This window comes from Mycteria americana, chromosome Z (assembly GCF_035582795.1).
Source record: "Mycteria americana isolate JAX WOST 10 ecotype Jacksonville Zoo and Gardens chromosome Z, USCA_MyAme_1.0, whole genome shotgun sequence".
Lineage (NCBI taxonomy): Eukaryota > Metazoa > Chordata > Aves > Ciconiiformes > Ciconiidae > Mycteria > Mycteria americana.
Window position 1 is genome coordinate 42849489 of NC_134396.1, and position 7222 is coordinate 42856710.

The 7222-nt window shown below is 49.5% G+C and overlaps 1 protein-coding gene across 2 annotated transcripts in view; it reads right to left on the bottom strand.

The window, feature by feature from the left end:
- CDC42SE2 (CDC42 small effector 2) overlaps positions 1–2341 on the bottom strand; it is an 87299-nt gene extending 84958 nt beyond the window's left edge. For both annotated transcript variants that reach the window (XM_075527080.1, XM_075527078.1), the window contains exons 1-2: positions 1948–2341; positions 1029–1086 (exon numbers count right to left, since the gene is read on the bottom strand). The gene's annotated coding sequence lies outside the window, so the exon portion shown is untranslated. The remainder of the gene's footprint in view (positions 1–1028; positions 1087–1947) is intronic.
- Positions 2342–7222: the final 4881 nt, after the last annotated feature.

Consider the following 7222-nt stretch of genomic DNA (forward strand, 5'->3'; position numbering starts at 1 on the left):
TCTGGATAAGCTACACCTAACAGCGTTTTCAGAGTTCTTCATTCCTCTGGTGTACAAATGCATTATAATGTTTTATAGACTGTACACTGTAATTTCTGATCTATAGAACTTTGGTCTAGTTATACAGAAACTTCACCAGGAAGTTTCTTGAACATAGAATAACTGATTCTCTACTGTGGAAAGGATACCAGCCCTTCCTCAAAGCAGAAAGTGTGTAGAGAATATTACCCATTAGCAAAATAATTTTAGATATCCGGACAGCTATATCTAGATTCTAGTTTCTCACCCAAGCTAATGGGAGAAATTAAGAGAGCAGTGATGCAACTGTTGACACACAACTAAATGTATGTACATACTAAAATTTATACAGTGAATTATCTCATGGCTTATTTGAGCTGCTACTTAGTTCATTAGTGGTTGTAATAATTTGCTTGATCACGTTCTTCAATTTCATCTACAATAGTCCCTTTCATCCTTCAAAAAAAATTACTACAATAGAAATTCAGGATTTTATTACATCTTTCAAAATTGAGTTTATATTTCAACAATGTAAAAAACAACTTTCAGAAACATATCTGTACCTTCACTGAGCCATTATTAATCAGATTACCTAAGCAAATTAATTGACTGAACATTCCTTATGAGTGAGGAAAAAGCACCATCTAATCTCAATTACTTCAGTTACATATAAGGAAACATACCACTATTACACTTACAGGTGTTTCCTATACATTGATTTAAGCTTAAAAGGCATCTGTCAGCCCTTGACAATTAAGTAAGACCCATCACCAAAAAAATACCTAAAGAAAGAGCTTAAGGCAACCCTGCCCCCCAGGCTTTATAGATTTTCTTTACTTTTCTGGTTTTTTAATCAGTTATCACAGTCCAGGAGGGCTATATTTGCAATGGGCACGGGAAAAGTCTGCTTAGGGTTTCATTTAAATTACTTCTGAAGTTTTTGTCTCACAAACGTGAAATAATTACTCCATTCATCCACCTAAGTTCAAAAACAAAATCAGAAGACTTACAGTTTAATGCATATCCAGCTTCAGAGTTAAAAGTCGCAGGACCTTATGTTCTCCTGACCTACGAAAGTAAGATTTATAATTTCGGTAAGAGCACACTGAATAACTGCCTGAAAACCAAACGCTTAACCCAGAAGACTAGAGCCACGTTTCAAACAACCGTCTTGAAAAGGACTTCACCTCTCTGGACGCACAGCAAAGTCACAGCTGTTATCCCCAGCGCCCCCACCCCGGAGCGCCCTTCTGCCCCTCACGCCGCTCTGCGGGGCTCCCCACGGCGCTCAGGGACACGGGTGGCCGCGGCCCGCGGGGGGAGGGAGGCGCCGCGGCATCCCCGGCGCGCCACCACGCCCTGTGCCCGGCACAGGCCGCGCTGCCCTGCTGCTCCCGCCGACCACCCACCTGCTCACAGCAGCACCTGCCCTCCCGCCACACGCTTCGCCAAGGAGGGCAGGTAAAAAAACAAACCCGAAAAACACCTCTTCATCTTCTCCCATCGCCCAGCAGAAAATCTGTTGCTTGCTCCTTTTTGTCCGAGCGTCGGGCGGGATTACCGCTGAGCATCACTCGCCGCGCCCGCGGCACCGGCCAGCCCTGCTGCACACCCACTCCCGCGGCGGCGGGGCCGGCGGCTCCCCCCGCAAGCCCCCGCCCGGCCCGGCCCCGGCCCCCGCCGCCCCCCTCGCTCGCCACTGCCCAGCCACGGGGTTGGCGGTGCGGGAAACACCGGCGGTCTCAGGCGGCGGCGGCGGCGCAGCCCCTCCCTGCCCCCCGCCGGCAGCAGCCCGAGCCCCTGCGCCACCCCGGCGAAGGGAGCGGCCGCGGCGCAGCCCGGCCCGCCGGCAGGTACCTGCCCCGCGGGCGCGGCGGGGAAGAGGGGCGGCGAGAGTGGGGACCCCCGCACCCCTGCCCCGCCACTCACCGCTGCCCACGGCGGCGCCCGCTCCTTTGTCTGCCCGCCGCGCCCCGGCACCTCCGTCCCCCGCTGCCGGGCGCCCCGCGCCCCCTCACCGCCGCGCTGGGGGCGGAGGAGGACGCAGACGAGATCCGCGGAGGAGGCCGCTACCGCCCGGCGGTCACATGCAAGCGGGCGGGCGCGGCGCGGCGCAGGCCCCCTCCCGCGCTCCCAGCCGGCTCCCGGCAGCCCGGCCGGCAGGGTCCGAGGCCGAGGTAAGGGGTGAAGATGGCGACCTCGGCGGCGCGGGGAGGGAATCCCCAGGCCGGCCCGCTCCGCGCTGCCGGCTGGGCTGGGCGCGCCGGCGAGGGGAGGGGACAAAGAAGGCCGGGCGACGGCGAGGACGGCTGCCGCTGCCCGTCAGCCCTATCGATGTACGCCCGCTCCTCCTCCGCCGCCGCCGCGCTTTCAAACCGCCGTCAGCGGCCGGCGCCGCAGCGCCCCCTGCCCGCCCCGCTCCGGCCGCCCGGGCGCGGCGGCTCCCCGGAGGGGGAGCCGCCGCGCCCGGGCGGCCGGAGCGGGGCGGGTCGTGGAGCCGCCGCGGGCCTTCCTGCGCACCACAGCGGGACATCGGGCCCGGGCTGGCGCGAGTGTGGTCCCCGGGATGGGCTCTCCCTGTCCGGAGCCGGGCGAAGCCAGCGCTCCGGAGTCCTCCGAAGCCGGCGGGGTCACCTCACCTCCTCAGATGCCTTTCCTGCCTTCGCTCCGTGAGGAGGTAGCATCCCCCCGGGGCAGTTAGCACAAATGGCTGACCGTTAGCCGGCTGTCCAAAATTTTGTGCTGGCATCGCAGAGACCGAGGAGGGGGAAAAGTAGTGAAAGCAGGGCACAAAAGCTGGTGTGGTTGGGGTTGGACCTCCAGGAAAAGAGAAGGGGCTCTGGCTTCTGGCCCCAGCTGTTGACAGCAGCAAACCTCTTCCGCGCATTGGTAAATTTCCCCATCCTACATCCCCCCCCCCCCCCGGCAGTCACTGCAGTCGGTGACAGCAGTATGAACCTGACCTTGCAGAGAGGCAATGGCTCGTCACAGGTGCTCCACACCTGTAAGTGATTTACTGATTCAAAATAGGTATGGCACCACTGCAACTCTTGGAGAGAGCTCTCTCCACTTCCTTCCACAGGACCATATATTGTATTTAAAAAGGAAAAAGGGGGGAAAAAAGCTAAAGGAGGCAAGCGTGACTCAAATATGAAACATGACAAACGTGCAGGATCAGGTGTTCCTCGTTGCGTGGCATGGTACAGCTGGCAGCTCTACCCTTGGTGCTGTCGAGCTGCGGTCCTCCACATGGAGAAAGGCTGCCATTCTCCTCCATCTCACCTGTGCACAACTTGTCCTGGTTTTGCACATCACCTGTGGTTCAGCAGCATGGCTTAAAAAAAGGAAAATGCGGCAGTGCTAACGAGCTGCCAGTAAGCTGAATTTGGACGGTATCACAGGGAAAGAGACTGGAGAGACCAGTTGTAGAGTGGAAAATTTCCTGGCCTATACCTAAATCTGCAAACTGTTATAAAACAGTCTGAAAAGGATATCAAGCATATAAAAAAATAATTCAAAAACTTTTGATCTCTGTTTTTAGTCTGTATGAATCCTGGACATTTACGCTTACTAACAATATAGATTTCTTGTTGTTAATAAGACCTGCATCAACTGACAACATGGTTGTTTTTTATTGGTTTTCCAGGCTCTTTTTTTACGATTTTGGACATTTTTCTAAGAGGTCTTTATTTGTGCCCACTGAGGTACCAGATGTGGTTACGCCTAATTTGCCTCCAGAAGGACACAGTGTGAGGGGTGTCTGCACCAGGCACACCCAGCCACTGATCTCCCCTTGCACAGACAGGGACACTGAAAACCCGTCCCAGCCCAGCACCCTGCCGGTGGTGCTTAGATGATGAACACCCTCATCTGATGCCTGTGATGGTTGCTTCCATTCTGCTTAAGCTTCTCATTACTGTTAATGGACTTTACTTCACAAGAATCCTGTGATGTAGAGAAAGTATTATTATCCCCACTTTCAAGAGGAGAAATTGCAGCTTAAAGAGGCAGTATAGCTTGCCTCAGGTCATACATATAGTATGTGGTAAAACCAGAAACTTAATCCAGAGTTTGGGTGCAGATCCAGTCAGTCTAACCACAAGTTCATTTTCTTTCTCAAGCTCCATTTCTCAGGACTTGACTCCTGAAAAATTCTTGGGAGAAGAAGCTTAGAAATACTGAGGAAGACACACTAACAGAAATTCTGTTGAGCTCGTGCAAAAAGACATGTAGTTAAATGGAAATGTTGCAAGTAGGCATATTTACACAGAAAACTTGTGCAGAAACATTATCCTGGTTTGGTAAGTGTACAAACCAAGAGGGGAAACACCATGCAACATGTTGCTTGAATATTGTGCATTTAAGATATGTGATGTAAGACCTTCTGGCTTTTATTGGCCAGATTTCATGCAGGAGCAGGTGAATCACGGGAACATCACAGGAATCTTAGGCCAAAGCTGCTAACACATTAACGATTCCAAGGAAGGACTGTCCACAGTACCACTGTATTCTAAAGAGTTGTGGCATTTTCATCAGACCCTGTGGTAACACACGGTTTGAATTGTTCCCCACAGCAGTTCCTCTCAAGGAACAAGGATGTGTCAAGTGCATGCCTTGAGACAGTGCAAGACAGTCAAGTCTTCTGTGTTACATGGTTCTGGTACGTCTCCAGAGTTTCGGGCATCCCCCCTGCCACGTGTCTCAACAGATACTGGAGTGCCCAAAGGCACATTGTGTAGCCCAGTAGCATAAACCTGTAAGAAGCCAACCTCTCCAAACCAGGTCCAGGAGCAGAGTCAGGAGATTCATCTACATTGTGAAAGCATGTGCCAAATACTTGTCAGAGGACAGTCATGTGCTAGGCTGCTTCTGGCAGCAATGGTACGTATTCAGATGCCATAGTTACTAACGGAGTACTAATGTTGTGTGTGAGAACAAACTGTGTATAGAGCCAGCCATGCTTGCAAATAAACTCAGTTAAGCCTTCAGTAGTTGAACTGAGTTGGACAAATGTGCTCTGACCAGCAGTTTGTACTCTGCTTTACTACGGCTAGTTCCTCAAAAGCGCAGTCACGCCGTCTTTACCACTTTCCAAGTATCTCTCTTGTGTCCTTCTGACTAAATACTGACCACCATTCTCCTGATTTCTTTCCCCAGTGACAGTCTTGCCCATATTGCTGACTACTGTTACTAATTACTTCTTCCATATCCAAAGTTAGGCAAGAACTTTATCTTTCAAAAACTTTTTCCTCTCCTGCTGTCCTCAGGGCCTCATACCAAAGCATGAAAAAATGGTCAGGCAGAAATAACTCAATATTTATATGAACCTTTGATGATAAATGACATTCTTCCCACCCTGTGGGCCAGAGTGCTTGCTAGTTAGCATACCAAACACAACAAATGGAAATCCATCATTGCTGGCTTTGATGGTGTCTGTGAAAAAAGATTGCTTTTTAAAAGGGGAAAATTGCATTGTTCCCTTTTTTAAACGGACAATAAAATGAACATGTTAGCTGTGACTAAATAGCAGTGTGTGGGTATAACACTCATAGACACCACGGTATTGGTGGTGTAGCCTTATACAAGTCAGTAAAGGTGTGGACCAGCAATTACAAGTGGTTAAGGTAGCTATTCACTGAGCTTCCTTAGCTGACCATACCTGGCATTCCTTACCTGTGGCAACTGTGTACCTTCATGATGGCAGCCTAGGCAAATGTGTTTTGTTTTGCAGTTGCCACAGGCAAGGAACCAGGAGTACGGTCCGTTAATGTGGCTCAGCTAACAAGAGGCAACATGTTACGCTTTGCTTGTTCAGTCGGTTGCAAGGGTCTGTTCATGACCAACGCTGAAGGTGAGTCCAGTCATAACCACCAGCTTTAAGAGGAGCTCAGCCCAATGAGTGGGGTGGTGAGGGTGGAGAAGAAAGGCTAGCTTTCTTGCTCGTCTTCTCCGCTGCTAAAAGAGGAAGCTACTGGGGATACTCACCTTCCAGTGTTTCTCTAAATGGTTCTTCCTTGTGAATGAGTCCAGGTAAGGGAAAAACTTGCTTTTTCCAGAAGAGGCAGACATTTCAGCCAGAAGTCCCAGCAAACTCTCTGAATCTGCACGCATTTTGGATACAGGCCCCTCTACACGGCCTGATAACTGTCCATGTGGAAGCTGATGCACCATACCTGCTCCTTTATGGCTTTATAGGTAGCATATGTCTTTTTCTAAATTAGAGCCAGAGACCTGAAACACAAGCTGAGGTGCTCTTTCACCAAGTAGCGTGAGGCAGGTTTACCACTCACCAAGAATGTGTGGGGAGAATGGAAAAGAATGTGTATCCTCTTGACTCAGTCACTTCTCACTCAACATGTAAAGACCTGAACTTGGCAAAGTAGCTCAGAGCTTTTCTGCATAATAAAAAGAAGATCTTTGAACAAAAGAAGCTCACCAAGTGAAAAACCAAAGGGATTTTCTCAGATAACAGTACTGTTTCTATCAGAAAGGAACTTCACTAAATAGCTGCAGTGATACAGTTGCTTCATCGTGAGCCTGCAGTGAAATCTCTGTATGATACCTTCATTCATTGTCCTTTTTTCTGACAGAAATGCAACCCCACAAACAGTAGCGTTTTTTTACGCTTGCAAGAACTGGGGCTGGTAATTAGATTTCTAATGTATCTTCTGTAACTTCCCTTAGTTTTCATTCTGTGCATGTACGTGGCTTTGGAAAGTCGTAATTATTAAACATGCATCTCTGTTTCCTCTCTCACCCTCTGGCTGTCTGGTCTGTATAGGTTGCATATTTCACTTATGTTTGTGCTATGTTTGCACATTGCCCGGTATTAAGCCACTCCCAATTTGTTTGGCTTCTCTACTTGCTATTGTGATACAAATAATAAATAATTCTACACGTTAAAAATTCATTATTATTTCAGAAGGTCTAGGGATTAACTTTCTTTTCCTGTTTATGAAAATACGGTTTTATTAGTTTTACCAGGGATCGGGGGCATTCCATTAGGCACTGTAAAAAGCAAGCTTTGCGTTTTACAGGCTTTGTAACATGCTACCGTGAAACTGGGTAGAATGGTCCGGGAGTGGGAGGAAACCCCCTGGAATCCTCTCTGACGTCTAGTTTTTCTCACCATTGCTGTTAATATTCCTAGGTGCCTTGCTAATGGCACGGAGAGTTTTACAGACTTATCTCATTAGTGCTACTG